The sequence below is a fragment of the Saccostrea cucullata genome, unplaced genomic scaffold (assembly GCF_032062105.1).
Source record: "Saccostrea cucullata isolate Sc308-1 unplaced genomic scaffold, CSIRO_AGI_Scuc_v1 ctg1132, whole genome shotgun sequence".
In the NCBI taxonomy this organism is placed as follows: Eukaryota; Metazoa; Mollusca; class Bivalvia; order Ostreida; family Ostreidae; genus Saccostrea; species Saccostrea cuccullata.
Window position 1 is genome coordinate 141448 of NW_026924863.1, and position 26568 is coordinate 168015.

Below are 26568 nucleotides of genomic sequence, written 5' to 3' on the forward strand. Positions count from 1 at the left end.
GTGATTTTCAGGAAATTAGCAAAATATATCGATTTAGTTTAATATAGTGAAAAATCAGTAGAGGTATAATAAATTAAACTAAACGTGCACAGAAAGCATCAACGTCGAACACATTCAAATATCAAAAGTCTTGATAATTGTTTCCTGACTGTCTTCGAAAACATAAAATACACAAAAGGATTTGAAGCACAACATAACATTAGCCTTATTTTAGCTAAGTACATTATCTGATTGCTGATATAAATAGTGTTAAAATATAGGAATTGAAGAAGAAGTGTTGGAAGATTTGCTATGGTTGAAATAATTATCACAGCAGCTAACATAGTAGACATAGTTTTTTGAAAATTAACCACAGAATTTGAGAGAACTTTCCAAATATTTACTCCTTTTATAATATGAAGTATTGTTATCGGTACAAGAGATCCAAAAAACGATAGACAGAATAAAGAAATATCAATAATATTACTTTGAGAATAAGACATGTAATTTTCAATTACCATATAGATATGCAAACTATATAAGATCGCCACTACAAAAGATGAGATCCACACCCCAACAGACATGTACACAACCTTAGTGTACGTAAAAGTTAGGCTGTAAAACGGCTTACTGATGTAGATGTAACGGATGATGGCGATGATCAAGAGGTGAAGTTAGAAACCATGTACGTAAATGTTGAATACCATTAATATACCGTAAATACTCGCCTATAAGTCGGTATTTTGGGAGTTAACTATTGGTCTAAAACTCTATGTCCGACTAATAGGCGAGTCATCAAGAGATTGGTATTTTTTTGGAGGCTAAACAGTAGTATCTTATTTGCATGTCCGACGATTATCAAAGAAAATGTCTGGATATATAGGATGATTTATGTATTCGTAAATTATATATATAAAGTACAACTATTTACATATTTTAATAATTTTATTTGTATTTTAAGTGAGCCTTGCCTTTTTTCAATAGCAAATCCCACCAAAATAACGTCAAAAAATACTATTTTTTTAAATGAATAAGCTCATGTTCACTATGTTTCCGATAGTTCCAATAACACAAACGATAGTTGCAATAATGAAGTACATGTATTCCACACTCAACACTCTTTCTCTATTACTACTAGTACTCCCATTAAAAACTGGTAGGGGTCTGATTCCTCTCATGAAACCATTGAGGATCAACGGTTGAAGACAGTTTGGGAAGTCATTTCCAACAAAATCCATGTTTGAAGACTGGACTGCTTCCACTTGTTTGATTTCAATTTAAAGCCTGATATATGCCTTTTCCTTAAAGGGACCTTTAGTTCAAACATTTTTGAAAGCCCAAATTACATCCTGAATATATCATTGTTTATGAATCACACATTCATTTGAACTGAATGAACAATTTAAAAGAATACATGGAATATATGAATTTTTGGTGATATTCAAGTCCTTCTATTTTCCGATTAACTGATTTCTACATGTATGTCTAGTATTAAAAAAAATCACATGCAAAGAGCTGCAATTTTTGTCCTATATTAGGCAATCAATACCATTGAGCAGGGGGGATCTTTTTTTTGTGCGAGCACCTACTGCGACACGGGACCTCGGTTTATACGGTATCATCCGACAGAAAATCCTTGAATTCGAATCTTATCTAAACTAAGAATGAAGATATGGGAAAGAAATTAAGAATTTTGAAGCACTTTCTATATCTTCACAATTATCACTTTTGATATTTTGTATCTGCGAAAGCAATACCAATATCATTCAATAGCTGAATATATGTATCTCAATGTTGGAAATTATTAGAAAAGAACATATTCTGTTTCTTTTATTGAAAAGAAATCAATAGGACATTGAGTCAACGTTTACTAGTATTTACTCAACTCTGATGTGAATATACACTTTCATGTGAATATACACATGATCAGACACACATATAAAAAAAAAAATTCTTGTAAATATACACATGATCAGACACACATACGTGCGGATAAATAGGAAAAATGAATTAGCATGACATACATAATGAAGAGGATGCTAAAATTTCAAGCACCAGCAATGAGTTGTTGCTGAGAAAAGTGTGAAAAAAAATTGTTAAATATTATGAAGAATACTGAAACTGATGAACAATTCGGTTCATGTGAACCTGAAGCACCTTTGCAGCTCTGTTCTGCAGTATGTTAAATAATAAAGAGGGTCTGTGTGTGTATTGAACATTTATTACAAATGCCAAATGAGATTACAGATTTTACAATTTCAGAATACAGCAGAAGGATGGGCCCAACAATATCCCACATCTTATACAAAAGAAAACTAGTACATATATACTCTACAACAATATGTACCTTATACAAAAGAAACTAGTACATGTTTTTTTTTCAATAACAATAGTTATGGAATAACAATAGGCACCTGATACAAAAGAAGCAAGTACATGTATTTTCTACACTAACAATAGTTATGGAGGATTGAAGGGGCTGAGGTGGGTATAATTTATAAACCACATTTTGGAGTCCAAAGTTATTTTGATAAGGCTAAAGCTAATAGCCGTAACTAGAGGGCGCTTAAACATAAAACCCGGAAAATTCCTTCGGGACCCATGAATTCAAACAAAATGGTGATTAATAAAAATACGCAATTTTATACGCAATTAGATCACATTAATTCCTTTATATACATAAATACACTTATTTTCTATGTATCTTGTAACACCAGTTTTGATTGATTGGTTTTGATTGGTTATAGAGTCGGCTGTACACTTCCGTGCACCCAACTTGAGCCGAGGGTAAATAACAAGTTACGTCACAACGCATACTTTCTCTATGATAAAAAACAAATAAAATGACATCACAATGCATTTTAGTACGTAGTCTTACCGATAGATTTAGACACAGTTGAGTAGACTCTGATGTTTACAAAGAATTTTTATGCGTACATAGGAAATTAATTTGTATCCAGGGTCAATCAAGGATGTACGGGGATTTATCTTGGTATGAACTCCATACACCCTTCGGCCTTGATTAGACATGGATAACTAATATGAATAGTATGATTGTTTTACATAATGTACATCATATTACTGGTGCAAAATAATAATTTGTTAACTTCCTTTGGTATTCTTGCATGCACATGTTTGTTCTTTGCAATTCCCTATATGGTCATGTCTGTGTAATTCTTTCCGCGTTTATAAACTACCAGATTAGTCTATTTGAAAGGGGTGGCACGAACATGTTGCACCAAAGGACTCGCAAAAATTATCCTTGCGCCTTTTCTTGGAAGCTCCATTGGATGGAAGTGATAACTTTATGGAAATAATTATTATTCTCGTAAGATTTGCGTTCTTGAGCTTCATATTTTCTTAGATTTTATCTCATTTTAATATTTGAATAGCATAAATCATCTGGGCAGGCAACACTAGAGCAATGAAAATGCTATGTTTTCATATAATTTTTTTTTGCTTTTTTGAAGTTTTCCCCATAAGTAGACTTGTCCAACCATAATCAAAAGCCATATAGATGGTAAATGGAACATCTCTTCTCAGTCTTTTCCCCCTCCCCCATATAACAAAATTTTATATAAATGACCAAAAGGTGGCATGTCTTCAACATTCATTAATTTACAATATTTTGTAATGAAATTTTAGAGAGTCAAACATCATGTGTAATGAAATAACGCAACTACATGTATGCCGCTCTTTCAAGCTTTCATGTATCATTGTTTCCACATCCTTATGTACATGTACCGCCATGAATATCGCAGGGCGTATAGTTAAATTTGTTTTCGTTTTCATAAAATCGCTTATGTTAAGCGTAAAGTTTTGCGCATTTATTTCTGTGTGCTTGGGTCAAGGTACCGTAGATCCGGTTTTTTTCGCGTGTTGGAAATTTTGCGAATTAAGGGTAGATTAGTTTTTATTTTCCGTAATTTATTTTTACGATTTTTTTGTTTTAAAATGGTAATTTTTTTTGTCACTTTATAGCTGACATAATTTCTGCGTGTTTTATATTTGCGAATTAAAAATGGTTGCCAAAAATACGAAAAATATACCACCGCGAAAAAATGGTAATACGGTATTTAAATCCCGTCTGATGCCGTTTTGGTCATTCGATTTTGTACTCAGCTATAAATAGCAAAGAATACAATGAACATTGATATAAAACACGATTTTTTAAGGGAGTTTATTTATAAGTTGTTTATAATGTATTTTCTATTTCAGTTTTTGAATGTCCAAAATTTGCACTTCAATTTTATTAAAGAAATTCTAACGGCATTGTAATGTTGTGAGAGAGAAGTAAAAGAACACGTCTGTCTAGTTTACTAACTATTTATTAAATGACTTTCAGATTGAACATATTCCCATGTATATGATAATGATTGACAACAGATGAAATTAGGGGGAGGAACTTTACCGTGAGAACTGATAATGTCAGAGAGCAGTGCTTGATTGAAAATAAACATTCTGATGCTGGCATGATAATTGTTAATTACAGATTGACAGATTTAATTTAGAGTATAAACATTACATCCCTCCCTTTCTTTAATTGAAAGCATATACATCGAAATAATTCTAATTACTGTTTACACTTATCAAAGTTCATGTGGGTTTCATTTTGAGAATTTCTAAATGTCCGTTCAACTTTGGTGTCTCTTTCTTCGGACTTTCTAACAACAACATATTCATGCACACTTACTAATGTTACATGTATGTACAAAATCACTATATAATTATGATTTGGGGATTATTATGCCCCATTACAAATCTTCACACTATTCACACACGTAATCTTTCAGATGCGCTGGTGGTCTGCGCTCGCGAGTTGACCGTCTAGGCTCCGGCTGTGCGGTAATTAATTCATCACTGGAATCGTCTGTTACCTCAGCTGACCTCTCGCGTTCGTTAATTTTCTTAAAGAATGATGCGTTTCTGGTGACTTCTTTGTTATCATTCTCAGCGGTTATCACAGAGCCTTTTTGTTTAACTACTTCGTACGGCCCGGGACTGTATGGAGTTGATAGTTTGTCCTAGCCTGTTTCTGTTGTTTCACAAGAACTTTGTCTCCCGGCTTCAGCATGTGATCTAGTGCTCCTCTTCTGATGTCTGCATATCTCTTCATTTTTTCTTTTTCTTTTTTATCTTTGCGAGATATTTCTGTGTTTTTGGACGATGGAATAATCTCGGGAATTCGGGTTTTTAATTTTCTGCCTAGTAGTAATTTCGCGGGTGTTGCGCTTGTTGTTGCATGTGGCGTCGCTCTATAGTTGCGCAAAAAACAATATAACTCCTGTTTCCAGCTTCTGTGTTCGGCATGTGCGGCTCGAATCACTTTTCCAATGGTCTTCATGAATCGTTCCGCTTCTCCATTAGCTTGTGGCCATAACGGTGTTATTTTCCTATGTTGAAATCCTAGATGTTTTGCGAACTCCTTGAAGAGTGGTCCGTTGAACGGAGGTCCACTGTCAGTTTTGACTACATCAGGAATTCCAAATAAGGCGAAAACGTTGTCAAGTTTCGGTATCACTGCCTTTGCTGTTAATTTTGATAGAATTTCGACAACAGGGTACCTTGAATAATCATCAACAATGACCATTAAGTAGGATTCCGACGGAAATGGTCCACAGAAATCCATGCTGACCTCAGACCACGGTCGGTTGGGTAGGGGTGACATCTTCAATGGTGTGTACTTTTGTTCTGGTACTGATGCTTGACAGGGAACGCATCCTTTACAAAATTCTTCTACTTGCTTATCTATGTTGACAAACCAAACCTTTTCTCTGAGTAGCTGTTTAGTACGGACTATTCCCTGATGACCTTCATGCGCTAATTTGATCACTGTTTGTTGTAATGATCTCGGAATGACCAATCTGTTTTCGATGAGTAACACGCAGTGGTTTCCGTCTCGGTGCAAAGTTAGTTCATTTTGCCTTCGTCTAAAAGTTTCAATTGTTTTATCGAGGTTTTTAGATTCTGGAATCTTTTTCTCGGAAACGATTGCTTCATTTACTCGTTGAAGGATATGATCTTTTGGGGTTTCATCACTGATTTCAGCTAAGGTAAAAGTTTTTGGTACGGCATTCTCTGTTACGTTAACGTATTCCTTAGCGATGTCTGACAGACTGTTAATCTGTGTTGATTTAGACGGATGCCTGGACATGTAATCTGCCGCATTTGTTTTCCCTGGACGATACTGTAGCTTAAAATGACATGGTTGCAGTTTTAATCGCCATCTCTCTATTCTCGCGGGAGGCTTTGAGTGCGGATTATTAAAAATTGCTTCCAATGGCTTGTGGTCGCTAATGACTTTGAAATCTTGACCAAACAAATACAGATGAAAATGTTCACATCCCCAAACAACTGCCAGTGCCTCGCGCTCAGTTTGTGAATATCGAGTTTCCACATCATTTAACGCACGACTGCCGTACGATATGACTTTGCCTTCTTGTGTTAATAAAGCACCAAGTCCTACGGGACTTGCATCAACAATCATTGTTGTTTCTTTTGACGGATCAAAATATGCCATAACTGTGTCACTTGTTAGTTCATGTTTCAACATGTCGAATGCTTTTTGTTGATTAGGCTGCCACTCAAACTTCACATTTTGCTTGGTTAGCTCTCGTAATGGCGCAGTAATTGTTGAATAGTTCGGAATAAATCTTCCCACATAGTTTGTCATTCCTAAGAAACTTCGGACTTCACTTGCATTTGACGGTATTTCAGAGTTCTTTATCGCATCCACTTTTCTCGGGTCTGCGGAAATTCCCTCTGAACTGAATACATATCCATAGAATTCAATTTGTGTTTTGTTGAATTCACATTTTTCTTTGTTTAATGTGAGGTGTTTTTCTTCTAGTCGTTTAAAGACTGTCTCGAGATTTCTGTCATGCTCCTCGCAATTTTGTCCAAACACTATGATGTCATCACTTATGTTTCTAACTCCTTGTAATCCTTCAAGTGCTGTACTAAGCGAGTTCTGGAATACTTCTGCTGCTGAAGAAATTCCAAAGCTTAGTCATTTATATCGACGTAATCCAGCATGGGTTGAGAACGTTCTGATGTTCCGAGAATCTGGGTGTAATTCCAGCTGATGACACCCAGCATTCAGGTCGAGTTTGGAAAATACTTTAGATCCACTAAGATCAAGAATCATGTCATCAATGGTTGGGGTTACATGGCGTTCACGTTGTATTGCTGTGTTGGCTTTCCTCATATCCACACACAGTCTAATTTCTCCAGGTTTCTTAGGTTTAGGAGCTACGACGATCGGAGAGACCCATGGTGTGGGACCATTAACCTTTTCAATGATGTCGAGTTTCTCTAATTTCTCGAGTTCTTTTTCAACTTGTTTCTGGACATGGAACGGAATTCTCCTGTGTGGCTGAGCAACAGGTTTCACAGATTCATCGACGTGGAGTTTTACTTGCTTATGTTTAAGTTTTCCGATCCCATTAAACACTTTCGGGTATTTTTGACACAAAATTTCAATTTTGTCATCACTAAGAGATGCTATTTTCTGCACAATCTGCAGTTGAACATATGTATCGTATCCAAGTAAAGAACCAGAGATCCCTTTGACAACATAGACATCCGCAATCTCAATTTTGTTTTTATTTTCGATTGTTGCTCGGAATTTTTCCATAATATCAAGGGTAGTTTTAGAACCATACGCGAACACACGGGTATCAGCCTTCCGCAATTTCACTTTGTTTTCAAGTTTCTTGAATGTGCATTCGTCTACAACGTTGATGCTTGAGCCTGTGTCGACTAGAACACTTACGGGTATCCCGTTGATTTCAACTTTGATACGCGGTTGTCTCCTGGTAATGGAATTAATTTGATCCAACCCAAAGAGGTATTCGCAAGATTCTGAATCAGAGTCGCTATTACATGCCTCTAGCTGTTTCACAGATTTGGGTTTACGATTCATTGATTTGCTCTTTGTTCTGCAGACGGATGCGAAATGGCCTATCTTGTGACATGTGTTACATGTCTTACCTTTTGCCGGACACGGTCCTTTCAGATAGGGAAACTGTCCACCACAGTTGAAGCATTTATCCTTTGAGGGTGTGTCCGTCCGATCCCTGGTCCACGTTTTCTTTCCAGGAATTTGGGTACATTCCGACGTTTTCTCATTGCATGCACTTCCTCGGCACTTTTGTCGGTCTTCTCGATTTCACTTGCCTGTTTATCCGATAATTCTAGTGATCTTGCTAGCTTAAGTAAATCGTCTAGGTTTATGTCGTCCCTCAGTGCTCGTGCTTAGTCTTGCTGAGCTGCATCTTTGTATTATCTGTGATTTCACTTCTTTGCCATTGTTGTTAAATTCACAAGTTAACGACAATTGTCTAAGCTTGGTGTGGAAAGTGTCAATTGTTTCTCCGGGTTCTTGCTTGGCCTGCCTGAATTTGTACACTTCAAATGCAGTGTTCTTCTTTGGGGCGAAGTATTCAGTCAACCTTGCTACTGCCGTGTCGTAATCATCACCCGTGTAAGGTAATGTCTCAAAAATCTCATATACCTCCTCTCCAGCATAGTGGAGTAGCAGAGCTCTCTGCCTGGCTTTGTCGTTCTTTACTCCCATCGCAAGAATGAGATTGTCCAGTCTCAACTTCCATTTCTTCCAGCTTATGTCCGTTGCATTCTCACAGAAAATGGTGGAAAATTTGGTAATGCAGACATTTTGGATAAACTTTTGCTACAAGTGTACTACACAGTAGAGTTAGTATATATCCAAAAAAATGATTCACAGAATCCTAGTCGCCATTGTAATGTTGTGAGAGAGAGGTAAAAGAACACGTCTGTCTTGTTTACTAACTATTTATTAAGTGACTTTATTGAACATATTCCCATGCATATGATAATGATTGACAACAGATGAAACTAGTGCTAATTGTAACGGGGACCGTTACAGATGTTCCCCAAACGCTCCCCAACTCCCTTTTGGTGCCATATTCCATGTAAGCTTCATTAAATAGGACAAAATCTATGCATTGAGACTTTAACAATGCCAAGTTCATTCAAATTTTAGCATTGCACGCGTGCGCATGTGAATGCATGTGCGTAATGACCATATCATCTTGTCTACACAATCTATACATTTTAATATACAAAATATTAAAGTATTTAATCCAAAAGTATTTAAAAATATGCTCATTCAAGTGTATTTTTGATTTAACTCATTTCACTTGCACGCACGTGCATACATGAGCATGGTGTCCATATCTTCTTGTAGAAATCCATTACATCTCTCTATGTACTAAATCCCACTCCGTTTGGTTGAAAACCAAAGCAGTTATAGCTGTTTAAAGTTTCAGCCAATCAGATTACAGCGCAAGTACACGCACGTGTATGCATGTGCATGGCGACCATATCATGTTGTAGAAGTTCATTATATCTATCTATGTTCCAAATCACATCCTGTTTGGATGAAAACGAAGGGAGTTATAGCTGTTTAAAGTTTAAGCCAATAAGATTGCAGCGCACGTGCATGCACGTGATTTTATGACAAATACTATATATCATTTTGTAGGATATATTAATGCATGGCTATGTTCAAAATTTCATAGGATTTCGTCTAAAAACAAGAAAGATAGAGAGACTTTAGTTTCAGCCAATCATCTTCGTTCTGCGTTCGATCGAGCATTTTATGCCCCTTGGACTTAAAAATAGTCCACTTTTAATTTTCGTTGTTAAAAAAGTATTAAAGTGCATATTCTTATTTTTTTTATTGAAAGGGGAAAATGTACACTGCTATTAATGATACTTCGAATTTCAGAGTGTGGGAAACCCAAGTTGATATATTTCTGAGAAACGTAACCGTATTTGAAGGATATAAGAACATGCAGAATGCAGAACATATTCATATCGGAAGGAACAATAATGAAAAATACTACAATTTTAGTATATACTTACATGTTTACACATCAGAAAAGCCACTGCGGTTTTTTTTTCTTTATTACGTTTTGTAGCAACTGCACATTATTAAGCATAGTATACATTTGATAAAAGCCAATGCAGTAAGTTTAACTTTAATTAACAATATTTCAATTCATTTTTAAGAATAAAATTCAAATACTAGTTCATAAAAATACAGAGAAAAATTGCTTCAATTTTAATTTTTTGACAGAAAAAATAGAAATTTAACAAAAATAAAGCTGTACCATAAAAATTAAACAAATTCAACTAAATGTGCTCAGAAAGCATCAACGTCGAACACATTCAAATGCCAAAAATCGTGATATATGTTCTCTGACTAACTTCGAAAATATAAAAAATACAAAAGGATTAGAAGCGCAACCTAACATCAGACAAATGTTAGCTAAATATATTATTTCATGGCTGATATATATATTGCTGAAATGCAGGATACCAATCAGAATTACTGGAAAATTATCTATGGTCGAAATAATTATCACAGCAGCTAGCATAACAGACATAGTTTTTTGAAATTTTGCAACAGAATTTGAGAGACCTTTCCGAATATTTACTATATTTATAATATGAAGTGTTGTTATCGGTATTTGAGATCCAAAAAACGATAGACAGAATAAAGAAATATCAATAATATAATTTCGAGAATCAGACACGTAATTTTCATCCACCGTATAGATATCCAAATTGGATAAGACCGCCACTACAAGAGAAGAGATCCACACCCCAACAGACATGTACACAACCTTAGTGTACGTAAAGGTGAGGCTGTAAAACGGCTTACTGATGTAGATATAACGGATTATGGCAATGATCAAGAGGTGAAAGTTAGAAGCCATGTACGCCAATGTAGAAATTTCATAAAAATGCGCAAAAGACGTTATCCACGAAAATATAGATCCCGAAATAGAGACGTATCTGATAATCAGATTCAATGTGTCAGCAATGGAAGAGCAAAATATTCCCATAAATGTTGGTATTTTAATCTTTTTTTGAAAGATGAACAAAGTCATGGTAACTATGTTTCCGATAGTTCCAATAACACAAAAGATCGTTGCAATAAAAAAGTATCTCTGATCCAACACTGGTTCTCCAATATTACTCCCATTGAAAAATGTTGGAGTCTGATTCTTCTCATTAAACAATTTAGGATCAACGGTTGAAGACTGATTTTGCAAGCCATATCCAACAATATCCATGATTTAGGACTGACTTGCTTCCGACTTTCTAGTTTAAATTAAAGGCCGCCGGAATTTTGATATTTCCTTGATATGACCTTGAATTGAAAAAGTCCTTTAAAAGCAATGGAATATGCCATATAATAAATCCTAAATATATTAACATTTAGGAATCACATTTATATGAAAATTAATTAATAATTTCAAAGAATGAGACAAAGATAAAATTTCTGGTGATATAAAATTCATTTCTAAATATAAAATATGAATTCACCCCTGATTCTTTACGCATTCCTGGTATTCTTCAAGATACATAATGTATCTTACCTATATATTCTCTGAATTTGGTCACAGTAAAGATGTCCTCTTGGTGCTCTATTACGAACACAAAATACAAAATACCACTGATAGATTCATGTATTACTTTCTTGGCCGCTGACAAGCAATGGCGTTACAATCACTTATTTTAAAGGTATCTGCAAATGAAAACCTTTAATTATCACAGATGAAATAACTACGAATAAATTCGATGATCACTTACCGTAATTAAGAAAACTTTTGGGCTCATTCTATTAATGACGAAAAAGCCATCAAATGTAAAGTCAACTATTTTCAATTATAAGTACTTGAATGTATTTAAATACATTTCCAAATGTCATGTGTTTTCAATTACTTTTCAATTACACTTAACCGGTCACGGTAGCCAAGTGGTAGAGCGTTCGCTTCGTGATCGGGAGGCCCGGGTTCGATTCTCGATCGCGGCGCCACGTCATACCTAAGACGTAAACAAAGGTAGTGACTGTTCCTTCGCCAAACACTCGGCACTAGAAGTGAAAGTCACGGGTCTTTCGGATATGACCTTAAAAACGTAGGTCTTATGTCACGGTAGGCGCTGGCATGATAAAGAACCCTCACTGCTCAATGGCCCTGAGTGCCGAGTATAGGTCAAAATTTGAAGCCCTTCACCGGCATACGGTGACGTCTCCATATGAGTGAAATATTCTCAAGAGAGACGTTAAACAATATACAATCAATCAATCAATCAATCAATTAATCAATCAGTTACACTTCAACTACTTTCTTCAAGTTTAAAATAGCTGTCTTATAATGATACACAATTTGTATACCTGTGTCATGGACTTGTGATTGTGCAAGAATTAAAATTCTAATGATTGTTTCATTTGAGTATACAGCATGTCACACTTCCCAGGGCAATAGGTAGAGGTCTAATTTTGCCATGGTGTAAACCCACTCATACCCAAGATTAAAACACTAACTTAAATTTCACAATTGTAAAAAATCTATTCAGAACCAAATGATATGAATTCAAAGAGTATTGGATAAATTTAATGTCCTAGAAAAAGTTTCTAGAAAATTTAAGCTAAATAAAAACACTGTGAATCTTGCATTTTGGCAGTAAAAGGCCACTTCTAACTTTCTTACACATCTTGTCTAAATAAGCTCAAGGTTATTTAGCAGAACTATATACATGTAGCTGGCAACTTTGGCACCCACTGAAAGACAGAGTGATTGGAAATATCTTCTGACCAAAATGATGTCTGAGTGATACTGTGTCAGGTGATGGTAACAATGAACTCAAACCTATAAAAACATTTCAGTAAATAATAACTTGTGTATCCCAATGCTGTTTATACAATATTTGTTCTCAAGATTTTTTTAAAAAATAAAACTTTAGTTTTTGAAATGTATTTAATTACATTTGTCTAAGTAACTGAGAGTAATTAATTACATTTGGAAAAAAATCAATGTAATTGTAATTGCAAGTAATTGACAAAATTAGCAATGTATTTGAAAGTAATTAATTAATTTTGAAAATAATTAACCCCAAAACTATTACTTAATTTCTTTAAAATACAATGGAATTAAATTCATTTTTTCCTTTGTAGCTTGTAACAAGAGCTGTGATTGGTTATAGAGTCGGGTGTAAACTTTCGTGCACCCGACTTGAGTCGAGGGTAAATAAAACGTGACATTACAGCGCATACATTCTCTATGATAAAAAAGCAAATAGCATTACGTCCGATGCATTGAAGTACGTAGTTATATTATCGATAGATTGAGACATAGTTGAGTAGATTATATCGTTTACAAATAATTTTTATGGGTACATTGGAAATAAATTCGTTATCCAGGTTCAATCAAGGATGTACGGGGATTTATCCGGTTGTACTCTATACACTTGAGGCCTAAATCCCCGCACACCCTTGGTTGGACCTGGATACTAGTATCTAAAATTAATATGACTTATTACATCATATTATTACTGCAAAACATTAATTTGTTTACTTCCTTTGGTTTTCTTGCATGCACATATTTATTTTTTGCAATTCCTTATATGATCATGTCTGTGTAATTCTTTCCGCGTTTATAAACTATTGGATTAGTTTATTAGAAAGGGGTGGTACAAACATTTTGCACCAAAGGACACGCAAAAGTTATCCTTGCGCCTTATTTTGGAAGCTCTATTGAATGTAAGTGTTAACTTTTTGGAAATAAATATTGTTCTCATAATTGCGTTCTTAAGCTTCATATTTTCTGATTAACTACAGATTTTATCTCATTTAAATATTTAAATAGCATATTGTATCTTGGCAGGCAACACTAGAGCAACATAAATGCTATGTATTCTTGCAATTTTTTTCGTTTTTTTTTACCTAGAAGTTGACTTGCCCAACCACAAACAAACGCCATTCACATAAGAAACGGGTTATCAGTCTATTCAGTCACACACCCCTCCCCCCATATAACAAAATTATATATAAATGAGTAAAAGTGGCATGTCTTCAACATTCATTAATTTACAATATTTGGTTATGAAATTTTAGAAAGTCAAATGAACATCTTGTGTAATGAAGTAACGCAACTACATGTACATGCATGACGCTCTTTCACTTACATTATTGTTTCCAAATCCTTATGCACCGCCATGAATATAGGTAGGGCCTATATTTGAAGTGACCCATTTCCGTTCATCTGCCTCTCAGTAATGATAAGCCTTAAGCTCAGTTTCAAAGAATAAAATCAATTTATTTGTAACTAGACACGTGCAATGATACTTTTGAGCTTTGTCCAAACTGTATGTCCATGACCTTTTTCATTTATTTATTTCAGTTTTTTTCCTTTTGCTCAGTTTCAAAGAAACTAGATATTTTATGCAACTTAATTCACTGGTACATTATTTGAAATTGGTGAGAATTTGTCAGTTATCCAAATTCCCTTCCCATGACCTTCTCAAAGACCTCTGGAATCATTTAATCAGTTTGTAATTTATATACGACTTAGTGTTAAGATTGATTGATTGATTGTATGTTGTTTAACGCCACTTGCTGGAATTTTTCACTAAAATGGAGACACCACCACTTGCCGGTGGAGAGCTGCAAATTTTGTCCTATGCTCGGCACTCAGGGCCTTTGAGCAGGGGGGATCTTTTTCATGCCCGCACCTACTGCGACACATGACCTGAAGTAAGGAGTCAATCCTTATGTCGTGGGTTCGAATCCCATAGTGTTGAAATATAGGAATTGAAGAAGTGTTGGAAGATTTGCTATGGTTGAAATAATTATCTCAGCAGCTAACATAGTAGAAATTATTTTTTGAAAATTAATAACAGAATTTGAGAGACCTTTCCGAATATTTACTACGTTTATAATATGAAGTATTGTTATCGGTACAAGAGATACAAAGAAATATAAAATATAAGACATGTAATTCTCAATTAACATATCGATATGCTAACTGTATAAGACCGCCGCAACAAAAGAAGAGATCCACACCCCAACAGACATGTACACAACCTTAGTGTACGTGACGGTTACGCTGCAAAAAGGCTTACTGATGTATGTATAACGAATGATGGCAATGATCAAGAGGTGGAAGTTAGAAACTATGTACATGAAGGCAGAGATTCTATAAATATACGGAAAAGACCTTATCCACGAAAATATCTTTCCAAAAATGGTACTGTATCTGATAATTAAATTCAACGTGTCAGCAATGGAAGAGCAAAATGATTACATAAATGTTGGCATCTTTACCTTTTTTTTGAGAAAATGAATAAGCCCAGGGTAACTATATTTCCGAAAGTTCTAATAACACAAACGATGGTTGCAATAATACAGTACAGGTATTTCACACTGAACACTCGTTCTCTATTACTACTCCCATCAAAAACTGTGGTAGGAGTCTGATTCCTCTCATGAAACCATTGAGGATCAACGGTTGAAGATCTAGACTGATTTGGCAGACCATTACCCACAATGTCCATGTTTGAAGATCGACCTGCTTCCACTTGTTTGATTTCAATTTAAAGCCTGAAATTTGCTTTCTCCTTAAAGAGACCTTTAGTTGAAACATTTTTGAAATCCCATAATACATCCTGAATATATCATTGTTTGTGAATCATATTGATTTGAATTGAATAAATAATTCGAAAGAATACAAGAAATAAATGAATTTTGGTAGAAACTCGAGTCCTTATTTTTTACCAATTTCCTGATCGTATCCTTAAGTATGTGTAGTGTTCCCCCAAATCATTACATCTTCGTTCTGAATTTTGAAACAACAACGAATTCCTCTTGATATTCTATCTTCAACATAAAATATTACCGATATATTATCCTTTCTGACAAGCGATGGCGTTACAATTACTGATTTTTTTAAGTTTCTGCAAATAAAAATGTTCAATTATCACAGATGAAATGACTAAAATCAAAGACCACTTTCCGTAGTTATTAAATGGCGTTGGTACATTATGGTTATAACCAGAAGCGATGTCATATGATGTAATACCAAAATAGCATTTAAAATATTCCCAAGAGTCTAACACGGCTTAATATTTATATAATATTTCTCTATTCGTTGTTGGACACGGCTTAATATTTATATAATATTTCTCTATTCGTGGTCGAAATTGCTGCTCCGAAGATGAAAATTGAACACCGAGGCCGCATGTCAGAGCAAGTGTAAGCATGATAGAATGAATGTCCCTGAGTACAAAGTAAAGGTAAAGATTTGAAGACCTCATTTGGATATATGGTCACATCGAGTTTAGAAAAGGTTACGTATCAAAGGAAAGAACAAAAATGTTTATACACTTCAATAAATTTCATCCGAAAAGTAATTCGGCATCGGGACTAATTAGGCCAAAATGTATATATAAACATTTTCCTACGATTTCCTTAGCAACTCTCTATTTTTACATACAATTTAAACACTTTGAAATGTCACCAGTGCACCAGGTCCGCAGGACAGTCACAGAAGTAATAGGACCTTACGATGACCTTCTCACTGTTGTCAAGAAGCGGAAACTAAGATGGTATAGCCATGTTTCACACTCAAGTGGCCTTGCAAAGACTATCCTGCAAGGCACAGTGAAAGGAGGACGAAAACGGGGAAGGCAAAAGAAGAGATGAGAAGACAACATCCATGAGTGGACTGGACTGAGCCTCGCAGAAACCCAGAGAACGACAGATATTAGAAATTTATGGAAAAAAAGTGGTGGATTAGTCTTTGACATCCACGAAAGTCAAGGGATAGGTGAAGGTATTTTGTCGGAGAAATTCCATTTCTGGATCCAAGTTTGGAAAATATTTTCTTTGACTATCTGTTTCCTGATCAAAATATTATTTTTTGATTCTGTCATATTCTTTATCAGAAGGAAAACATGTATGCCTTTACAGCGTTAATTAAAAACTGATTTTAAAGCATCGCATACTTGTTTACATACTAATAAATATGCCTCCAAATATTCACCTGCAATTGTCTTTTCTTTATACAAAGGCGTTTTGTTATTTGCATCTGGAAACATAACGGCCTTCCAGCCAACTGCTGTACATCCCTAGCTTACCTGAGCACACCTCCTAACCTCATTAGCATAAATCGGAAGAATTCGGAGATAAACGTAATAAAATATGAAGAAAATCCGTAAACGTCCGAACAGCTTTCCTCGCGAGAATTCAGCGGGACCAACATGCTACAGGTGAAAATCGAGAGAGAAATTCAACATGAAAAAAGAGGTAAAACTTTATTTTATCTCCATTTATAAGATTTGTAAATTGCAAAAAGTTGAAAAACAAACGTTTCTTTACCTGAAAAGTGAAAGTAGGTTTGCAGTTTCTTATTCTGTCAAGTGGTACTGCACTTTTAAGTGTCAAAACAGCACCTCTCGATTTTGTAAACATGTTTCCACGTGGAAGGGAGTAGTTGTGATGGTCAAGATTAACCCACATACATTGTTTTAGTGAACAAAAACACCCGTAAGTAGAATTTCATTTATTTTTTCGATTACCTCTAGCACAAAATGGCTAAATATTTTAGGGCATGTTTGTCAAATGCTGTTAATAGCATGTCTAAAATTGAACAGAAAATGCAGGTGTGCTATAGTTCGTTCCTACTTGTACAGTTGTAAGGTAGTCTACTATGCATGCATATGCAGAGTTACGCGCATAAAAGTCATTATTCTTACTTATCAATACCCAGTGATTTGTGAGAACCATATGTGATTTTTCAAATACCAAGAGACTAAAATTTAATTCTATCCGTACTCGTGTGTATGCACAAGAAGTCCTTCCGAATTTCCTCTACACATATACATGTGTACCTGGATAAAGGATTAAAGGTTTGTTTACATTTGTTTGCAGATTTAATAGTGTCAGCTGTTTATATCAATCATGCAGTTTTCACTAGAGCCTTCTGATCAAAATGTGGTTGTTACTTTTCTAATTTAATATCATAGAATTTATGATCAGATGATGTCAATGCAGTTCTCACATACTTGTGTATATATCAGGTATGAAACTTCACATATGCAGTTGTCGCCCACGTGGCGCAGTGATTAGAGCATCTGCTCTAGAGTCCCACAGTGGGATTCGAATACATCGCTAATTCGAATCCCACTGTGGGATGCGGAGACCGGTCCTTGGATGAGACCGTATAAACCGAGGACCCATGTCGCTGTAGGTGCTGGCACAAAAAAAGATTCCTCACTGCTCAAAGGCCCTCACCCAAAATTTGTAGCCCTCCACCGGCAAGTGGTGGCGTCTCCATATGAGTGAAAAATTTTCGAGAGGGACATTCTAAACAACATACAATCAATCAATCACATATGCAGTTTATGAAAATTTTGAATATTTCTATGTGTACCACTATTTTCCCTTTTAAAGTATTGCCCATCTAAAAGTAGCTACTGAAATACAGTATAAATATTATAAAACTAGAGGTACTGTGAGCAATGAGCTCTGACACTAAATGATACCCACCGCTAATTCTCATATGAATATAATGACTGTGTCCATGTTTTGCTATGGGAAACCCCAAATATGTGGCGGATCAAAAAGTAAAATAGAAGATGCACAATTGCAATGTGTAATATAGATTCTGTGAAAGTCATCAAATATCACTCAGTGGTATTAGAGGAATTAGCGGATAAGAGATGGGTACACCAAAGCATAACAGACGGACAGACATACCGATTACTTAATATACCCTCCCGCTTTTCAAGCGGGGGTATAATAAATTACATGCATGCATCAATCTGTGTAATGAAAAGATATTGCTAAAGATAATTTTCACTGATGTTTTGCATTTTTGTTTGTAAGAATACATGTATTTAATTTACATATTGTTTAATTATTTCCATGTGTTAAATGAAAAGTAATTTTCTTTTTTGTTTGTCTATTGCAGGTACAGCTGTAGAGTACATTTTGAACAGCCATCTCCAGGTATGACAAAAATAAACAACTGACCCTATAAGGTTAAATAAACAAACATTATTGAATTTAGAAAATGTATATAATGAAGCACAAATGTGAAATCATTGTAGGCACAGGCTAGAAATAGTTTTCTTTCACTGCTCACTCAGGCTTTTTACTGGTCAGATCATCATAATATCACTATCCCACTCCCAGGCTACTAGATTTAATAAAAAGAGACTGACCCAAAACCATAATAATAATAATAATAATCATGATAAATGTAATAGTTATATTTTGTTTATTTAATGTGATACACAGCTGGACAAATAATTAATCTAAACAAAACAGGATTCCGAAATGACAGAACTTTGAAACAAGCCTGTCAAGTTACTAGCCCAACTATAATTGTAAATTTGTTATACATGTACATAGAACTGACCCAAAAGACAGATGCCCCCTACCATGTACTATCCTAGATAAAACAAAAATCACTGACCCCAGTCCAGTGGGCCTTCAATTATTTTTTAGCCTTGCATTGTAAAGTCAGCTATTGAGACATTCCGTCCTTCTTTGTTGTTTGTTTTTTTTAATGATATACACCATCTCACACGAATTATACACAGAAGAAAATATATTTTTTTCTCCACTTTTAAAATATGGGCTTCACTGATCTTTACATGTATTCAATGTATGTCTTTTCTTTTGAAGAATGACATTGTTGATTGAATTTAAAAATGGTCTTCAATATGTATGCACATGATAGGGATGATACTGTATTAAATGCACAAAAATTATAATTTCATTAAAATAAAACAAAAAAAGCAAAAATAAACTTTTTAAAAAGAAAATCAAATCAATTCATTTGTAATGTGCAATGATCAAATGTTTCTTGCAGGATACACTCTGAAGACAGTTATGTGCAAGTTCAAGGTTTGCCTGTTGTGAGTATTGTATATGTAACTGTAAGGATAAAATTATAACATATTTAATATGCAACATTATTATTTAATTATTATAATCCTGATCAAGCTGATTGGAATAAACAATAAAAAATATTAAGCATGCCCAATTACTTCAATATCTACTACAGGTAAATCAATGTATAAAAGAATCCTGTGTAAAGTTATATATAGTTAGAGAGAGAGAGAGAGAGAGAGAGAGAGAGAGAGAGAGAGAGAGAGAGAGAGAGAGAGAGAGAGAGATGTTGATATAAGGGTCAATATAATTGAAAATCATGCATAAGTGATTTTTGTTTTTGTTTAATTCTCGAAAGATTTAATCACATTCTGTTCTATTTTCAGCAGATACTTTAATAATAAAGAATGGGTGAAAAAATTCTCACATTATCATGCTGCATAGTGCATAATAGTACATGTAAGTTCAAAGGCAGAAGAAAATCCATTAAAAGAGAATTTATAAATACAGTTGGTTGTCTGTTTCAGCAAACAATTTAATGAACTGAAAATTATGCTGATACATAATCAGCATATTATGCAAACTGTAAATGATTGCATTACATATTTTTCTGATTTGCATGTAGTGCATTGATATTTGTCAGTATTTTTCATCCAGTTTTCTTTCCTTATTATTGCAAATGCTTGTATTTTATTTGGATTAATTAAATGTAGAGGACTGTATTAACTTATTAATCATATTTGTAGTTCAGCCGGAACAAAACAAGTTATCTGATGAAAGCTTCAACCACGCGAATCTAAGAAAGGAGGTCAAGTCCAAAGAGAAGGTATGTTGATTACTGGTGATGATATGTTATTGATGTACAGTGAAACTCGGTTATAACGAAGTCACTGGGACCTTTGAAATTACTTCACCATATCCGTAATTCGTTATAACCGTATAAAAAAGTCATTAAATTTATATAGCTGGTGCTCCAAGATGACTTCACTATATCCGTAAATTCGCAATATCCGTGTTCGTACTAAACGAGTTTTGCTGTATATAGAGTACAGCAATAAAATAGAGAGAACAATAGTAATCCGTGGACAAAAAATTAAATCTTAATTCTTTTCAAGAATAGGCAGGTCATTATTAGTCACTCTGAGATAGTCAAGAGCAGATTTAGATATGTTCAGATCATATAGCTGTAGGGTAGGGTGGGTCCACAGTGGGGGGTCAAAGTTTTATTCTGGAATATTTAAGGCTGAAGCCTTTTATCATGAAATCTATTCAAGATTATCAGGGCCACGATACATCATATTTTTTGAACGAATACATCCTAGTACAGAATCCCAGAATCCAGGGTAATGGATGTGCCATAATTAGAAACAGAATGTTTATCTTGGAAAATCATTTTGTTTATATCTTGGCTTTTAAGTTAAGTAGAGATTAAAATAATATTAGTTTTCATAATTTAAATTCCTATTTTATGGAGACTTTAGTTGATATCTATGTAAGGTCAAAAAAGCTACAATTTTCAGAAAGAAAGCAATATTTTGGGGTTATAGAAAAGGGGCATAACTCTCATCATGATAGTAATGATGGATTTCAGATAAAGTGAAAAATATGTGCTGTTGGGAAACAAGTGAATACAGTGCAGTCTAAATAAGTACAGTTAAACAACAGTATCTTAAAATCAAAAAACTTTGACAACCTAGGGTATGTTGACGTTCATGACAGTATTACAAATTGTATGAATGATTTGCAAACACTTGGAATTGCATATATATGATTACTTTTGTTAATTTAATTTGCTCATTTTGCACATATCTCTTTCTCATGCAGATTATTAATGAACAATGATAGATTGAATTAGCAGCTGTAAATGGCATACATGTATATGAATTTCATATACCGTACTCTGTTTAGAGTTGAACTTTGGTATATATCTTTGACAGTTGACACCGAGTAATATTTTGAACACATTGAGATATCAAAGTCATTTTAAAGTCCCTTGAACGACATATTTTTTCTATATATCTTACCCTGAATCTCTTGGATATCTCAGTTTTTTCAGCAGTCCCATGAGCATTTCAAGATAACAAGTGTGACTTTATTTTATTGATTCAATTAATTTATGATGAATTATAAAAATATCAGTCATATACTTTTATGTTAAAGCATTAACATTTTATATTTTTCAGGCCATATAACAAATGGTTGCTGAATTCATGAAGACTAGCTGGGATGATGCAGTACTTTTCTACTCATATGAACCATATCTAAACATCTTTTGAGGATCCCTTTCTCAGAAAAAAAGAATTTGCATATTCAAAGACTCTATAGTTTATTGTTTATTTGTACGTTGTTTAACATTCTTCTTGAGTAATTTTCACTCATATGGGGATGCCAACATTTGTCGGTGGAGAGCTGCAAATTTTGTCCTTTACTTGGCACACATGGCTAATTGAGCAATGAGGGATCTTTTTGGTACTAGCACCTACTGCAACACAGGACCTCTGTATATACAGTCTCATCTATGTCCGACTGTGGGATTTCGAACCAGCAATTTATGGATCAACTCCTTACTCATGACTCTCGAGCAGATGCTCTTGCCACTGTGCCATGCAGGTGACTTTATAGGTTGTAAAATGATAAGATAAGATTCATACCTTAAAACTGATTTTTTAAATTCAATCACAGTGTAGAAAATATTTGCAAAAAAGGGAGGTAATAGCTACATGTAGCTCTCACTGGTATTGCATGCTTAAACTATATGAATTACATATTTTAATTACACCTGTATTTTAAACCAGATCAGTAAAGAAAGAAACACTTGAACATTTTTACTATGAATTTTATTATAAGGTTGATTATCTTTAAAAAATGGAACTTTAATTTTTTTGAGTAGGAAAAAAAAATATTTAGAATGTACATGTGCACTTAATTTTGTTTATTAAAAATAGTCAAAATTTGGAGATCTTGTGAAGGGTATCTAAATATTGATTTATAAATTTTTACTTCATTTTTAAACAGCATAATCTTTATTATAACATATGCCTGTAATATACAACTTATTTTTTGTTGAACATTCCATTGTCTGTCTACATGTAGTGCTTAGTAAATTTCTTGTAAATAAAAACATGCATGCTGTTTGTTTACTTTGTCTTTTTTTCAATATGAGTCATGATATATAAATGTTGTGCATATCAGTTTAAATTATTTTTGTTGAATTCAGTTAACAGAAAAAAATAATAACTGAATATGATTATGTAGATAGATACCTTCCAGAAATATTTATATGTACTAGTAGCTGCAGATATGTAGCTTATGTGAAATCAGGTATACTTGAAACTCAATTTACATGTATTTATTAAACAGAAATTTAGTGAACACATTCATATACCTATGCAGTATTTCATACTGAAAATACACTGTGTTAATGTTTTATTTATTCAACATAAAAATTGACCAGAAGTGATCTTAATGAAATAAAACATATCTCACAATATTTTTTTCTCCCCCCCCCCCAATTTTATCACAATTTAAATGTATTTAAATTGATAAAAGAAACTGACTATACCATTAAAGAAAATCTTGAGTTGTCCTTCCTTGTTTAAAGAAAATATCTGATGCAATGAATGCTCCCTTGGGTTCATGACCCTGAATATTAATAAGGTTGGGAGGTGTGCTGAGACAGCCCATTCTGTAAACAACGAACTTGACATTGTATGTCATTTCTAAAACCAGTTTTATAAATTTTCTATTTATATTTTCAGAACAAAAGAAATCATGTTTTAAATAGGAGAAAAGCCTCAAACTGTCCATTCTGTGTGAGAACGAACAAATCTCGAGCCTACGGCTTTCGATTCGTTCTTTCTCTCACAGAATGGACATTTCGATGTTTTTCTCCTTTACATAAGGAAGTATTTCCAGCTTGTATACATCCAATCAGGAGACAGAAGAGAAATAAATCTAAAATTGTACCTATCGAAAACTACAAGCAATTAATCTTACACATTTTACTAATCTGGTAAGTATTTGTAAAGTTCACATGAACCAGAAAGTTTTTTTTTCAAATCATTACTTTATGTCGAAGATTAAAGTTTACATAATCATGCCGCACATTAAATCTATAGAGAGGAGAAATATATTGGTTTTAATTGTGCATTTAACTTTTCTTACTTCTTTATCAGAGGGTAAGCTACTAAAAGATTTTGCATATATATAAATATATTATAAGATTTGTTTTTATAAAGCAACGTTTTATACGCCAAAGTCATTATATATTTTTTTCTCAAAAGATTTACATTATTGGTATGTAATATAAGAAATTAAAAGCCACTGAAATATCAATAAAATCTTTATTTCAAGTTTAATTCCATTGAAGGTCAAAGCAAAATATCAAAGTATTTATGACAATTAATAAATAGTAACTAGATTAAGCTATAGTACATTTTTGTCAGGAAGGGGTGATAGAGGGTAGGGTGAAACAGGATCTTCAAGACACTTTTATCTGAAATCTCGAAGATGTAATCGTTCATCGTTTAACGATAATATTTGCGACAAGTAAACAAAAAATAACCCTTGATACTCACGTATCAGATTACTTTCTTGTACTTATCTCGTTTGGCTTTCCTATTTCATCACTATTTCAATACTACGTTGTATTAAGAACTTTATTTACACAGTCGCGTATGAAATTTATTTCTGAAATATATACAGCTATCCCCTGGTTGGGACTCTAATAAAAAATTAAAACAAATTTTAATGCAGTCTTCTGGAATGAAAATGTTAGAAATTTGCACAGATATACTTAACAAAATATTTATTATAGAATTACATGTATACTATATGATTGAATTTTTTCTTCAAAAACAGAATAAGTTTTTCAAATGGTTCATTTGTTGACTATTGTGAGGAAGAATGATTTCTATCATGAATGATTAATTTATAATTCAATTTTCTTTTTCTTGTAAGCCTCCCTTATTCCTTTCCTTGTCCCTCGATGTACTTCTCTGTGTAAACACAAATATTTAAATGTAAGCAGTGAATTTGTTCCTTAGAGTTATTTCCTGCCCTGTCCCATCGTTTCTCTTAATTACAGAAGAAATATTGTAACTGGTTCAAAGGAAACTGCAACCCAATGAAAACCGTTTCCTCGTGATTTTCCATCACACGGCAGTTTTTTTTAAAGAGCTAGGTTTACGTTATACTAACCATATCTAAATTACCCTTTAGTTATACTCTATAACATTGTGCTTTTTTACAAAGATTCTTTTATAGAATAAAATAAAGCTATACGATGGTCTCCCCTATTATACGTCAAAATAATTTTAATGAATATTAAACGTATGAGCGTACTCCTTGATCCAAAAATAAAAATCCTTATCATTAAATAATTGCATGTTTAAGATAGGTACCGTGCTCTACACAAAATAGTTTAAAAAAATTAAATATAGCCATTCTAACAGAATTTTCACTATATGGGGAAAATAACGCATTTCATGAAGTCAAAATACCTTGATCAGCCAGATAGTAACGCTTTATTTTTTTTTTTATAAATATACAGGCAACAAGGGTCTAACAGATATTTACAAATTCATTGTCACTTATACTTTTTCAGAAATTCACAAGACCAAAAAGACCCTTAGTGAACCTTGTTCTTTTATTTTGTTTTTAGCCTCTATAAATCTGACAGTCTCTCCCTTTGGACCTGTGGAGGTGGATCAGAACGTCACAATTCAGTGTAACTTTAAGAACTTTCTAATATCTGCATTTTTTTACTCTACTGTAAGCAATGACATTTTCTGTGATCTTACGTCAGAATTCTCAGGATCTAAATGTAGACAATCCGTTTGTTCTTTAAATTACACGGCTATTTGTTCTAACTATAGAACGTACAGTGTAGTGTATCCTGTTCCGCTTAGTTGGAATGGAGAAGGAGTTTATTGCAAGGGTTTATTATCAGGAGATGAGAGAAGTAATCAAGTCAGCTTCAGTGTTATAGGTTTGTAATATCTAACTTTTAGTTTTCCTCTTATTTATTTCAAACAAACTACATATGCTTGCAGTTGTGAACGAGTACAGCATTTGAATTGACTTTCTGTGTACATTCGAATTGCTTTAATACACGTTTATACAACAGAAGTGAAATAATGTATCATTATTTTACTCATGAAAATGTTCTTAATAATTTTTTGCCTGCTCTACAAATATAAACAAGTAAAATATATTTGGACAGCTTTAAATTGTTGATAATATATTTAGAAACCTACGAGACACACGCAAACCGTGATAATGATATTTAATGTTTTACTCTTGAGAAACATATATGAAAAACCTGAAATAAGGAGATCCAATGTTTATTAGTAGGATATTGATTGTGTTTTTCGAATGATAAAGGGGAAATTTTGATTTCATTCATAAATTTTAGGCACAAATAAAATGTAAATCCAAAGTTAATCCATTCCTACATGTATCTTAATTTTATAAATAAATTAATTTCAATATACGCGTTTTTAATAATCTACCTATCTAATGATTTTTATCTTCAGTTAAGAGAAAAAACATTGACTTTGATATTATACATTGTACTCATTTTCATGGGAAGGGGAGTATATCATTTTGTGAGCTCATGCAGTGCGTAAAGTACCTCTAGTCTAAATCATATTTTATAGTTTTAGTATCAACGGTGACCCTAACCCCAACCCACATTACCATGGATACTGGTAAACAGATAACGCTAACCTGCCGGACAAATTACTGTCACCCAGCAGCCAACATCACGTGGTACAAGGCGTCAACCATTCTGGCCACGCCCACTACAGATACTACAGACACCAACAGTAATGGCTTTGTGAGAACTACATCAGTAC

At 33.8% G+C, this 26568-nt stretch overlaps 1 protein-coding gene and 1 long non-coding RNA gene across 2 annotated transcripts in view; both read left to right on the top strand.

Moving 5' to 3' along the window:
- Positions 1-26568, top strand: part of LOC134267468 (synaptogenesis protein syg-2-like) — a 124259-nt gene that overhangs the window by 82466 nt on the left and 15225 nt on the right. The window lies entirely within an intron of this gene.
- Positions 19700-22806, top strand: LOC134267466 (uncharacterized). The gene is made up of 4 exons (XR_009992164.1): positions 19700-19737; positions 20101-20170; positions 20458-20537; positions 21895-22806. It is a non-coding gene; the product is annotated as an uncharacterized LOC134267466 (long non-coding RNA).